The following is a 14,255-nucleotide window of genomic DNA, read 5'->3' as shown; positions in this document are numbered from 1 at the left end:
AAATAGTGGGACTCTAGCCAAGTAGTAAGGAACCAGAGACATGCTGGAAAGGGGAGACAAAGATGAAGAAGAGCTAAACATGATATAATCATGCCAACGAAATAAAAATACAAGGTATGCATGGGAGGTATAATAAGCACAGAACTCTAAATAAGCATACCTGATTTCAAGCTGTACTGCAGAGCAGTAGTACTAAAAAACACATGGTGTTGGCCTAAAAGCAGAAGTTATGTCAAGGGAATTGAGTTGAAAACTCAACAATAAATCTACATACCTATGGATACTTAATTTTTGTTAATGAAGACAAAATTTTACAGTGGAAAATAGAAAGTATCTTCAACAAATGGTGCTGGTCTAACTCCATATCTGCATGTAGAAGCCTGCAAACAGACCCATATCCATATCTGCATGTAGAAGCCTGCAAATAGACCCATATCCATCACCCTTCATAAAACTCCAGTGCAAGTGGATCAAAGACCTTAATATAAAACCAGATATACAGCCAGGCGTGGTGGCACACACCTTTAATCCCAGCACTTGGGAGGCAGAGGCAAGCAGATTTCTGAATTTGAGGTTAGCCTGGTCTACAGAGTGGGTTCCAGGACAGCCAGGGCTAAGCAGAGAAACCCTGTTTTGGAAGAAAAAAAAACAGATATATGAAACTTGATGAAAGAGAAAGTGGGGAACAGACTTGGATACATTGTAACAGGAGACAAGTTCCTGAACAGAACAACAATAGCTCAGACACTAAGATCAGAAATTACTAAATGGGACCTCATGAAACTGAAAAGTGTCTAGAAGGCAAAAAGACACCATTATTAGAACAAAACAGCAACCCATATAATCAGAAAAGATCTTCACCAACCCCACATCTGCCACAGGACTAATAACCAAAATATATAAAGAACTCAAGAAACTACACATCAACAATTAAATAATCCAAGTAAAAATGAGGAACAGATCTAAACAGAATTCTCTACAGGAGAGTATCAAATGGCCAAGAAGCACTTAATTTTCAACATCCTTATTCATCTTGGAAATGCAAATAAAAATGACTCTCAGATTCTATCTTACACCTGTCACAATAGCTAATATCAAAAATACAAATAAGGGCAATATCAACCTATAGTTCAGGTAGATGAAGAGTTAGGGGACACCATTCTCTAAAATTCTATGATTAGAATTAGTCTAAACAGAAGAAGAGGGGAATGAAAGGAAATAAAACTTGAGACCTGTGATTCATGTAATGTATGTCAAATAGCCCAGAGTTGTTTGTGAGCTTTGAAACCTGGGGCTGAGAACATAGCAGAACAGACCAGGACATGCCCAGGCAGGCCCATCGCCTCCCTATCTCTCACCCCTCTGATCTAAGTTAAATGTTAACAGGCTGCTGATGTTTAAATGAACCAATCATGAGAAACCACGCCAATTCCTCCCCCAGCCCCACTCCTTTTCTATAAAACCCCCTAGCTTTAAGCCTCGTGGTCGAATACACTGTCTCCTGTGTGAGATACGTTTCGACCCTGAGCTCTGCCATTAAAATACCTTGTGTTGTTACATCAAGGTGTTGTGTTCTATTCGTGATTCTTGGGTGCATGCCGAATCGGGAGCTGAGTGGGGGTTTCCCCATGAGGTTCTTTCACAAACAGAAGGAAAAGGGCCCAAGAGAAGGCCTAAGAATCAGAGACCTACTCTTTTGCACATGCAGGAATCCCATAAAAACACCATAACATAAATGCAGAGGACCTGGTATAGACGTGTACAGGTTCTGTGCATGCTGATTTAGTCTCTGTGAATTCATATGAGCTTTGCTCATGTTAATCCGGAGGTTATGGGGCTCCTATAGCCAACTTACAGATGTCAGGGAAAAGATCAGGCCACCAAGTCCACAGAGGATGTACCTCGGTGATTGTCCATACAGCCCTACCCCCCTCATTGAGTAACTCCCAAGTTTGTTGAACAGGACTGTGGGGGTTGAAGTTCTTTGGGATCGCTCCTAGGAAGCAGGTGCAACTTAAAAGGGTTAGTAGTCTTCTCCAAAGTCCACTCATCATGGCTGACTCCAGGGGGTGCTCTCTTGATGTGGGATGCGTGGACCCAAGTGGGGATTCCTTCCACTTTGACTGTGGTGGGCGTTGTCAGTAGCACCAAGTAGGGTCTCTTCCACCTTGGTTCTAGGTTTCCAGCTCTCTGACTCCTCACCAGGACTGTGTCTCCTACTTCCAACTGGTGCGGGCGGCACCTGTGTGTCACCAGCAACATAGGTTTCTTTTAGCTGTTCCCAGACCTCTTTTCTTACTATTTCGAGAGCTTTTAATCGAGCCAAAAGACTAGAAGGAGGAGAGAAAGACACATCCGGGCGATTCTTATCCCCTACGGTCATAAAAATGGATGAGGGCGCCCCATACATTAAATCAAATGGAGTTAGGCCAAGGTGTCCAGGTGTATTCCGAACCCTGAACAAGGCATAAGAGAGAACAGCTGCCCAATCGCTTCCGCTGGATTCTAAGGCTATTTTAGTCAGAGTCTCCTTTAGTGTTCTGTTCATCCTTTCTACCTGTCCTGAACTCTGGGTTTGTATGCACAATGTAATTTCCAATTTGTCCCCAGTTGTCTGGCCAATCCCTGACTTACCTGGGAGACGAAGGCAGGTCCGTTGTCTGACCCCATTACCTTAGGTATCCCAAAGCAGGGAAGGAATTCTTCAAGTATCTTCTTGACCACTACATTAGCCGTTTCTTTCTTGGTGGGGTACGCTTAGACCCATCCCGAGAAGGTGTCTATAAAAACTAGGAGATATTTATTTCCATACCTAGCCGGTTTCACCTCAGGGAAGTCAGTTTACCAGTAGGTTCCAGGCCTGTCTCCTCGCAGTCGTTTTCCCTCCTGGAGCCTGCTAGACCCAGCGTTGGTAAGTGCACAAGCACGGCAGTTTTTTTTTTACTATCTCTTCCACAATTCTTTTTAATCCAGGAATGTAATAGGGGGACTTACTAACCAATTTTTTTAGTTCCTAAATGAGTCAGATAGTGTATGTTAGCTAAGTAATCTCGCCCCTCTTCTTCTGTGAGGGTTCTTTTATTTATTTCCTCAGCAGCGGGCTGTGGGTTCTCACCACCAGAGTCATTGGCCCTTGGGCTGCTTTTTTAGCTTCTTGGTCTGCCATTTGATTTCCCTTTTCAGCGGGCCCTGTTCCCTTCTGGTGTCCTGGGCAATGGATAATTGCCACCCTACAGGGCAGATGAACAGCTTCTAATAAGCTGAGAATTTCTTCTTTATTTTTGATATCTTTGCCAGCAGACGTCAGCAGTCCACGGTCAGTATATTGCTCCGTGAACATGAGCCATGGCAAAAGCTTACCGGATGTCGGTATAGACATTAAGAGCCCTTCCTTCTGCCAGCCTTAAGGCTTGAATTAGTGCGATTAGTTCCACTTTTTGAGCTGATGTACCCTCCGGCAGGCTGCTGGCCCATATGACAGACTTTCCATCCACTACTGCTGCCCCAGCCCTCCGCTTACCTTCTACCACAAAGCTGCTTCCGTCTGTAAACCAAGTCATCGCCCCTGGCCAAGGTTGGTCTGTGAGGTCTGGCCGGATTCCAGTCTCTTCTGCCAGTATTTCTTCACACTTATGTGCAGGGGCCTCGTCAGCCTCAGGTAGTAAGGAGGCGGGGTTGAGAATGGCTGGGGGTGCAAAACTTACTCGCTGTCAGCAATAGGCTCTGGAAGTGCATCATTCAGGCGTTGGTCATCCAGCGGTCCGGTGGTTGCCTGACGATGCTATCAAGAGAGTGTGGGGCCACTATGGTAACATTCTGGCCCATAGTCAGTTTGTCAGCATCTCTTACTAGCACAGCCGTGGCTGCTATCGCTCGCAGGCAGGAGGGCCATCCACTGGCCACAGGGTCCAGTTTCTTTGATAAGTAGGATACCGGGCGCTTCCATGGTCCCAAAACCTGGGTAAGGACTCCCCTTGCCACTCCATTTCTTTCATCAATGTATAGGGTGAAAGGTTTGTTTAAATCTGGCAGGGCCAATGCCGGAGCCTGCAGCAGTGCCTTTTTGAGAGTTTCAAAGGCTAGCTGATGTTCTCTGGTCCAGGTGAATTCCCCTTTCTCTTTGGTTAGTGGATACAAGGGAGCTGCCAGTGTGGCAAATCCGGGAATCCAGAGTCTGCAAAACCCGGTGGTCCCCAGGAACTCTCTTACCTGGCGAGCAGTGGTTGGGGCCGGGATCTGCATAACAGCTTGTTTTCTGGCTTCTGTGAGCCACCGTTGTCTATCTCTCAGGACATATCCTAGGTAGGTCACTTCTATATGGCATAACTGAGCCTTTTTAGCAGAGGCCTGATACCCCAGATTACCTAACTCCCCCAGGAGGTTTTGGGTCCCAATTTCACAGTCCTCGCGTGTTTCTGCAGCTAGGTGCAGGTCATCTACATATTGCAGAAGAGTCAACTGTGGGTTATTGGCTCGGAAAAGAGCAAGATCTTGGTGTAGGGCTTTATCAAACGAAGTGGGCAAGTTCTTGAATCCCTGAGGCAGCCTCGTCCATGTGAGCTGTCCGGCTTGCCCACTCTCGGAGTCTTGCCATTCGAAAGTTAACAAGGGCTGGATGTTGGGGTGTAACCTCAAACAGAAAAAAAGTGTCTTTAAGATCCAGGATTGTGTACCATGTCCAACCAGGTGGCAAGGTGCTGAGAAGTTTATAAGGATTTGACACCATGGGGTGTATGTCCTGAACTCTCTTGTTGACCTCTCTAAGGTCCTGGATTGGACGGTAGTCACTGGTCCCTAGTTTTTTTTACTGGAAGTAGAGGAGTGTTCCAAGGGGATTTGCATGGAACCAAAATCCCTTGTTGGAGCAGTTTGTTGATTTGGGGGCGTATACCCTCTTGAGCTTCTCTGCTCATGGGATATTGTCAGACCCCTATAGGGGTGGCCCCGGACTTAATTTGAATCACCACGGGGGGGGGGACCAGTTTTGCCATCTCCACTCCTCCCGTTTCTGCCCAAGCCTGAGGGTATCGAATCAACCAGTCCTGTAATCCCTCAGGGGGCTTTACTTTATTTTGGTAAAGTCGATATTCCTCCCCTAGTTGTAAAGACAGCTCTAGAGTCTGGGGCACTTTTATTCCCTGGAAAACCTCCGGTCGATGAGAGGTGAAAGTTATTTGTGCTTTTAATTTGGTTAGTAAGTCTCTCCCCAATAAAGGCATAGGACACTCTGGATTGACTAGAAACGAATGAGTTACTCGATTTCGCCCTATGTCTACTACTCGGGATGTGGTCCATGGATACGATTTTTGTCCCATGGCCCCGATCACCAAGGTTTTTTCATTTTTCTTCACTTTTCCTAGAGGTGTTTTGAGTACTGAAAATTCGTCTCCGTGTCGACTATAAAGTCCACGGGGGTCCCCTCCACTTCTAAGGTTACCATAGGCTCAGGGAGGGGGGTTGAGCCCCGTTCCCCCTAGTCTTCATCTTCTCCAAGAGAAAGCACCTTTACCTCTTGTTTTTTTTTCGGACAGTCACTCTTCCAGTGGCCCATTTCCTTGCAATATGCGCATTGGTTCCTCTCCAGGCGCTGCCCGCCTTTCCTGGGTCTCCTTGGTCCCTGCTGTCTTTTGTCTCTCAGGTTCCCTGACTGTCTACCTCTTTTTCCGTTATCTCTTTCTCCTACTGCAGCCAGGATCCTAGTCAAAACCTTTTCTTGCCTCCTGTCTCTCCTATCCTCATCCTCTCTTTTCTCTCTTTTCTCTCTCTCTAAATTTTCATCTTCTGTTTCTCTCCTATGATACACTTTCTCTGCCTCTCTAACTACATCCCTTATGGTGTAATCCTGCAAGCCCTCAATTCGCTGTAACTTCTTCCTAATGTCAGGAGCCGACTGGCCAATGAAGGCCATAATTACTGAGGTCCTTTGACCCTCAGATGTGGGGTCAAATGGGGTATATCTCCTATAAGCCTCCATGAGACTTTCGAGGAAGACTGAGGGGGGGCTCAGTTGCTCCCTGCATAACCTCTCTTACCTTGGCCAGAATCGTGGGCTGCCGGGCAGCACCTCTGAGACCCGCCACTAGGACCCTGCGATAATTGGACAGTCGTTCCCTACCTGGTGCTGTATTATAATCCCATCAGGGCCGGGTTAGTGGGAATCCTTAATCTATCTCAGCTGGAGTTTGGACAGGGTGCCCAGCCTTGTCTTGGACGTTTTTCCAAGCCTCAAGGAGAATCCTCTCTCTCTCCTCAGTTGTGAATAGAGTCTGCAGAAGCTACTGGCAGTCATCCCAGGTCTGCTGGTGTGAATACATTAATGATTCAACCAACCCAGTGAGTCCTGCAGGGTTTTCTGAAAAAGGGGGGTGATTAGCTTTCCAGTTATAGAGGTCAGAAGAGGAAAAAGGCCAATACTGTAGGGGTTGTAGATTATTCGGATCGGCAGGGGGAGCCCCAATAGCCCTGAGGGGGACCACCACGGTTGAATCCGCAGGCCCCTCAGGGGTGACTCCTCGCTGGCTCCTTGTTCCTGTGGAAGGACCCCCTCCTCCGGCCAGGGCCTGAGGCAGGGGTCCCGAGGGAGCTGAAGGTTGGGGCTGGGGAGCATATGGTAGAGGTTGAGGGGTATTGGGCCACTCAGGGGGTTCTTCAATCTCTGGATAGATCTTGGGGGGGTTTCGTCACTGGTGTGCTGCGATCATCTCCCCTGAGCAGTGGTTTCAGTTTCTCTTTCTCACCATTTTCTCGGGTGGCTAGGATCTTGGTGCCAGGGCAGAGATGCGGGAGGAATGGGCGAACCCAAGGGTGTGGGTAGCGTGCCAAGTCCTCCCATACTGTGATGTACAGTTGCTGGTCTGGATGCGACCCTGGCCCTTCCTGAAAAACAATGGCCTTCACAGCCCTTATGGTGGGTAAGTAAAAAGTTCCTTCTGGTGGCCAACCTACTCCAAAAACAGGCCATTCTGAGGAACAGAAAGTCATCCATGGCTTTTTCTTCACTATTACTGACAAATTTGGTCCTCTAGCCCTAACGTCCGTCCAATGGTCCTTAGTCAAAGATAAAGGAGTAGACACAGTCTGTCCCATAGTGAAGAATAAGAATAAACACAACACAATGACAGAGACGGAAAACACTAAGACATCCAAACACACTCTTCCGCATCTGGACTTACACAACCAGCCAAATGCTACCTCTGATGGAGTGGAACTCCGTGTCCACTCCTCTGCCAGGAAGAGCACTCACTCTTTTTCACTCTGCCAGGCAACAGCCAGGTCCTCCTGACTGTTCCATACCCTGGGCACTCCAGGGTCTCGCTCAGAATGTCTTACAAGGGAGCAGCCTGTGGGGAAATAGACCGTCGTCTTCCCACAGCCACTAGGGTCCTTATGGTCCACAGTGGCAGCTGCCAGAATACAGAATACCAGAACTGGTAACACAGGTGGGGCTCAAACCCACAATCTCAGAATTGAAAAACTAAGACACAAATTCAGCAGTGCCACACTTAGACACTTAGACAACAGACAACATAACTAGACTCACACAAACAAATGCACCTTCAAGGGGTCCTTCGGGGTTCCTGGGTGTCATGCAGATCTCGCTGGGGCCTCCAAATGAAAGAACCTAGTGGGGAAACCCCCACTCAGCTCCCGATTCGGCATGCACCCAAGAATCACGAATAGAACACAACACCTTGATGTAACAACACAAGGTATTTTAATGGCAGAGCTCAGGGTCGAAACGTATCTCACACAGGAGACAGTAGTTTAGACCATGAGGCTTGGAAGCTATGGGTTTTTATAGAAAAGGAGTGGGGCTGGAGGAGGAATTGGCGCGGTTTCACATGATTGGTTCATTTAAACATCAGCAGCCTGTTAACATTTAACTTAGGTCAGAGGGGTGAGAGATAGGGAGGCGATGGGCCTGCCTGGGCATGTCCTGGTCTGTTCTGCTATGTTCTCAGCCCCAGGTTTCAAAGCTCACAAACAACTCTTTGAGCTATTTGACATACATTACATGAATCACAGGTCTCAAGTTTTATTTCCTTTCATTTGTTTGTCTTGTCCAATGTTGTTGTGATAGTTTTTGTTTTATCTTACTATATTTAATTTTGTTTTATTTTTGAATGAATGAATGAATGAATGAATGAATGAATGAAAACCTAGCCACTAGGGCAAAGGTTACCAAGTAAACTGTTATTTATATTTGCTGAAAGCTGGAAAATCAGTTTCCTCCGAAGGAGTGATCCTGGGTATATCAACCACTTTAGGATAGGCTTCATATTCAGGAGTAATTGAGCTACATATAATGGACTCCGAAATGTTTTGGGTGCTTTTGTTTGGTTACATATTAATGTTCTTTGTTTTTTGTATTTGTTTTCTTTTTGGGCTGTTGTCTTATTCTTTTTTCTTAGCATTGCGGGGCTTTATTGTTGTATTGGATCTTTGACTTTTTGAGAACACTTAAAGTTGGATGTGTCGGGATGGGGAGAAGAACTGGAAAGACTTGGGGGAAAAAAGTTTAGTTGTGATCAAAATATATTTATTGTAAATATTGTTTTAAATAATAAAAAGTAATAAAATATAGAAACCAAGCAATCATGACCCACTCAGGACACAAGAAAAGCAAATTGTTTTAATTGTTGTAGGGTTTTGTGTGTGTGTGTTTATTATCAGTCTCCACTATGTGAAACAGACTGGGATCCAATTCACATTCTCATGCCTCAGACCCAAGTCTCTATATATGTCCCCAGGTTGGTTCATAGTAGTGATATCAATAGGATATGCTGATCCAAAAAAATTTTTCAATCAGAAGTAGTAGTATAGGCCTATAATCCCAACACTTAAAGGGCTGAGGCAGGAGAAACCCAACATGGTGACCAGGTAGACTATGCAAAGATCAGACCAGTCTTAGCATTTAATAATATATGAGCAATGAGCAAAAGAGAAAGGAAAATAACAATAGGAAAGTGAACTGATTTTTTTCATCACTAGTGACCTATATCTGCAATCTCAGGACTTAAGAAGCTAAGGCCAAAGGATTTCTACATCCAGTTCTGCCTGAGCTACTTAGAGAGTTCATAGTTCTGTCTAGGTCATACAGAGAAAGTCTCTTTCATAAAATGGAAAACAATGTACAAGTAATCTGCTTGTGAATGTGTTGCCTTATCAAATCTAACTAATTGCTACAATCCATGTAGTTATAGATCTATGCAAGCTAGACTCCAACTTGCAGTTTTCCTTTAATATGTCCTTAAATTTTAGTCAATCCTGAATGTAGAGTGTTAGATAACAGACAAGCGCCAAGATAACCAGTTTCTATGGTACTACAGATCAAACCCAGGACATGCTAGACAAGCACTCTATCAAGTGAGCTACATTCCCAGTCCTGAAGTCCATCTTCCCCTCTGGATTTCGTGCTCTGAGCAGTATAGGTACTTCAGACAGCATAACTTCTTATTCTGAGTGACTGTGATTTATGCTAAAGGAAAACTAGCAGTATCAGGACCTCTACTTGCATGGCACTACAAGGGACCCTATTGTACCACAATAACAACCAAAAATGACAAGAAGCATTGCCCCAAGACATGAAAAGGCTGATGAAACCATCTACTTCCAACAGACAATGACAGTTGTATATTCTTACAAAGCAATGATGAAAATGGACACAAAACTTACACAAATATAGTGACCAAGTAAGACTACCAAACTCCAGAAAATTACCCTGTTAACATATAAACTGGCAAAAGATACATCCAATATATACACTAGAATATACATCTACAAATAAGTATGAAAAGTCAAAGAAACCACATATAAATGAAAGGTAAAAGGGCTGAAGGCACTCATAGAAACCTGTGAACAATGAACATGTAGAGGATGTTAATCATGATATCCTGTGGTCTATTCATGTAATACCAACACCAGGGAGGAGAGAGCAGGAGGATTACAAGTAGGCAGTAGAAGTATAAGCTTGGGGCAACAGCACTCTAGAAGAGCCCACAAGAGAACAGAGACTTCCAAGTCCATCAATAGCATCAGATAAATGAATTAAAAAAAGAAAGAAGTAAAAAAGGAAGGACATGACTGCTCCTAGGTATGGTGGAGAAGAGTTACTGTAGATAAAGGGGAGAGCATAACCAGTGGCAGTAATATCTGAGAGAGTCAGGAGTGGACTCTGAGCCCTGCAGGGCATGTGAGGAGGGGAAGAGGGAAGAGAAGCTGATGAGAAAGATATGTGGCCTAGGCCAGGAGTGTCAGGGACCAGGCTCAGTCGCCCCACTCAATTTGTGAGAATCAGGGTTTCTGACAGATGGGCAAAGAGTCTGCAGAAATTGACAAACAGATGTAGACACCAGGGAGAGCTGAATCTGAATGTATTTTTCCTCAAAGTTAGCATCAGTTATATAAAATACAGAAAACAAAGGAGTAGGGTGTCACAGCAGGCAAGGTACATAGAAGTTATCTGATACAAAACAAAGGAATGACTTCAAAGGACTGGCCAGAACCAGGTAATGTTTACAGTAAAGATAAAACAGTCCTGCCTAGGGTCAGCTAATGACAGGTAAGGATTTCACATCCTAGTCAATTTGTGCTACTCCTTTGAGCCTTGTGAAAGCTATCACCAGGGGGTTCTGCTCTAGCAGACCTTCTCATGAATAATGCAATACCACAAACCTATTTCCTAGGCCTTGATAAATTCTTGCATATGAGAGTAACTTGGCTGTTCTTTTAAGTATCTAGGGAATCTCCATTTGTCAGAAGAATTCACCAACTTTATTCTAATATGCAATGTAGTCTGCTATACCTGGCTATAATGAAGATTCTAAGTACACTTTGCTAAACTTATCCTGAGATTTCTAACTCTTATCCAGTAAAATACTGTAAGAAAGCGTGCAAGACCCTCCACAATATTGCAGGGACAACCTGGGGCATTCTAGCTATGGGGATGCCAAGGTTTCAGAAGGCTAAGTTTCCTTGAAACTCTGCCTCAGGACTGCTTTCAGGTTTCTAATCCTGTAATTCAAGTCACTACTGAAGTGGATGTAGCACAGAGACTGGCATAGCTAAAGTGTCTGAGTTGTGTAAGGGCTAGAGGAGCTGGGAGTAGGGGACACAGAATCCCAGCACCTGGGCTGGAAAAGTTTAAGGTAGGGGGCAGGGTATGCCAAGCATACCCTGTAACCTGTGGATGCTGAGGGATATTAGGAAAACCTGGTGGTCAGAGTCTACTTTGGTATGTTAGGGTTCTAGGGCACCTCAGCCATTTGTACCAGGTTTGAGACCTAGCATCCTAGCCTTTTTGTTGATAATAAATAAATTATAGCGGGCAATGTAGTCTTTTCTATGACTACTTCTTGCTGACATTGGGGCATTAGAAAACTGAAAAAAACTAAAACGGTGACCAAGGCCTGGAAGATCAGGCTGCTTTATTGCTGTCTGGGCTCTATAGGACCATCTTACAAGAATCCTTTCTTAAGTATTCAAAAAGAGAAAAAGTTTGAGATATGTTAGTGTCTTAGTCATGGTTTCTATTCCTGGACAAAACATCATGTCCAAGAACCAAGTTGGGGAGGAAAGGGTTTATTCAGCTTTCACCTCCAAACCACTGTTCATCACTACGGGGAGTCAGGACTAGAACTCAAGCAGGTCAAGCAGCAGGAGTTGATGCAGAAGCCATGGAGGGATGTTTCTTCCTGGCTTGCTTCCCCTGGCTTGCTCAGCTTGCTTTCTTATAGAACCCAAGACTACCAGCCCAGATATGGTACCACCCACAAGGAGCCCTCCCTGCTTGATCACTAATTGAGAAAATGCCCCACAGCTGGATCTTATGGAGCTCAAGGGAGGCTCCTTTCTCTGTGATAACTCCAGCCTGTGTCAAGTTGACACACAAAACCAGCCAGTATAGTTAGCATTACTGTAAGGGTCCATGATTTTCCAAAGGATAATATCCTGATTCAAATAATATGTAAATGCAAAGTGTATTTTATTCTGCAAAATTCCAGCACTCTGATGGCTCCTACTACCAAGATGGAGAAACCCCAAAGTGAGCTTGCAGGCCTGATTTAAAGCACACTAGGGGAATTACATGGTAAATGTCCTGTATCTTAATCTGTTGAGTCCATCTCTAGGGACATTACAGAACCATTATTGGGGCATGGGGGCTGGAAACTGTCGCTGGGGAAGTCTGGAAACTGCTGCTTTCCCATTATCCTTGCCTCAGGCCAGGTGGCAGGGCAGCTTCTGATGGCAGGGCAGTATCTGAGTACCTAGCTGAAGTCTGGGTTTTTTTTTTCCTAGTAACTGACTTGCCTGGACTTGCCCAGTTTTTAGACATAGTCTCCTGAACTGCCGATTTGAAGCCACTCATGGAATCATCCTAGCCTTCTCATTACCACTGTTCGTAATCTGTACTGAAATGCACATTGTAGAAAAGGCAGTAGACTCACACCTTTGTGTAAGGAGAGGTTCTGAGAAACCCAAAAATGATTCTGGATTTAAAAGCCAGTGAGGGGTGAGGCTTGATCTTTACATATGAAGAGAAAGGCAGTTGTAGTATGCTTGTTTCTGTTAAACTTAGAAAGCTATAGTTAATCAGTTAATATCATCAGAGATCTGAAACGAATAAATTATAGTAAGAAGTATAATGCAAATGCCCTATGTATCAATTAAAATGACAGAGACTTACCAAGTACCTAAACAGTTGTCCTAGGCTACTGTGACCTCCTCAATGGCTTCCTTGGGGGGTGGGAGCAGTTGTCTTCCACTATGGTCTTTGACTATCAAACAAAATAGCGTTTATTCTTCAGCTGCCACATTGAGCAGCATCAACCAGCAGCTGCCAGACCCAGGTCTGAGAGATTTTCCTGGAGAGAAGGAACTTGCACAGAACTGCCCTTACTTTGAACAGGCAGAGTAGGGCAATCCACAGTATCCACAGCTTGAGTAGACTCTGGTGACAGTTTTTTTCCAGTGCTTAGTATTGTCATAATTCAGGTGGAGTCATTTTGCCCCATCTGTCTTCTTTGGAGACCCTAGGGTTCCCTCTAGGAAGCGGCATTTCTCTATATTAATGGGAACCATTTTGAATTAAACATTTTAAATCCCATGTTTAATAGAACTCTTAAGAATTTGAGGACCATCTATAAAGTATACCTGATTTACTTGTTTAAACTTAACTTTGAAAACACATTAACTTGTATGTCTTAATCATCTTTAACAATTTAAGCTGGTAGCTTTTCTGAGATTGGTGATTTGCAGAATTTCCTTGTTAAGTTTCAGCCTTAAAAATCTCAGTTGAAGATTTAATTGAGAATCCTTTAGTATCTAAATAAAACATTAACCACAAATGCAGTAAAGTTTATATCCTAAATACATTCCATAGGGAGACTGGGAACTTTTTGATCCTTTGATAGTATACCATTATAAAGCATCACAGGAGTTTTTTTCTATGACTGAGTTTATCCAAATAGCTAAAGCTTAACAAAGTGAGCAAAGACAGAGAAGCTGGATAAAAATTACTGTGAACCTGATTAGTAGACTTAGACATTTACAAAACATAGTTATCAAATATGGCTTATTTATCAAACATATGTTGTTACTTATCTAAATTTTCTAGAAGCCTGGTATTAAACAGTTAGAAAAAATATAAGTAGTTAGGTGTATATCTCTAAGTTAGCTTCTGTTAATCTGAGTAGAACTTTATAACTTTAAAATTTTATCATTGTACAAAAAATCCAGAGACCTACGGTTGTTTCTTTAGTCTAAAGAGGAGATACAATGATATGCAGAGGGCTCACTAGGACTAAGAAGTTTTATAGGTGATGCCTTAGTTGTTTTATACAATTTGGTCAACATAAAATGGTGAAGCCACATGTCATGTACCCTTTAACCTTAGTAAAGATGGCTGCCAATCATGTGGTTGCTATTTAAAATATCAAAATTTTTTATCTATTTTTTAAACAAGAGTTTAATCTAAGTTATATATATAGTATATTCTAAACATGAGTTGAATCATATATATGTATATATATATATATATAGTAAGTTGTAGCAAATTAAGATTATAAGTTTTAGGCCAAATTTGTATTATAGATTTTTTTTAACCATAACTGCAGTATAATTTTAATTCAGAACAAGTTTGCTCTGGAAGAGATCACATCCAAGGACCTTTGTAGGTCTATGTGATCAAGCTGGAATATAGACACAACGTTAATTCCAGAAGACAGGGGCAAGCAAATCTCTTGAGTTCAAGGCCA

The sequence above is a fragment of the Mus musculus genome, chromosome X (assembly GCF_000001635.26).
Source record: "Mus musculus strain C57BL/6J chromosome X, GRCm38.p6 C57BL/6J".
In the NCBI taxonomy this organism is placed as follows: Eukaryota; Metazoa; Chordata; class Mammalia; order Rodentia; family Muridae; genus Mus; species Mus musculus.
Note: the sequence above shows the minus strand (reverse complement) of the source record.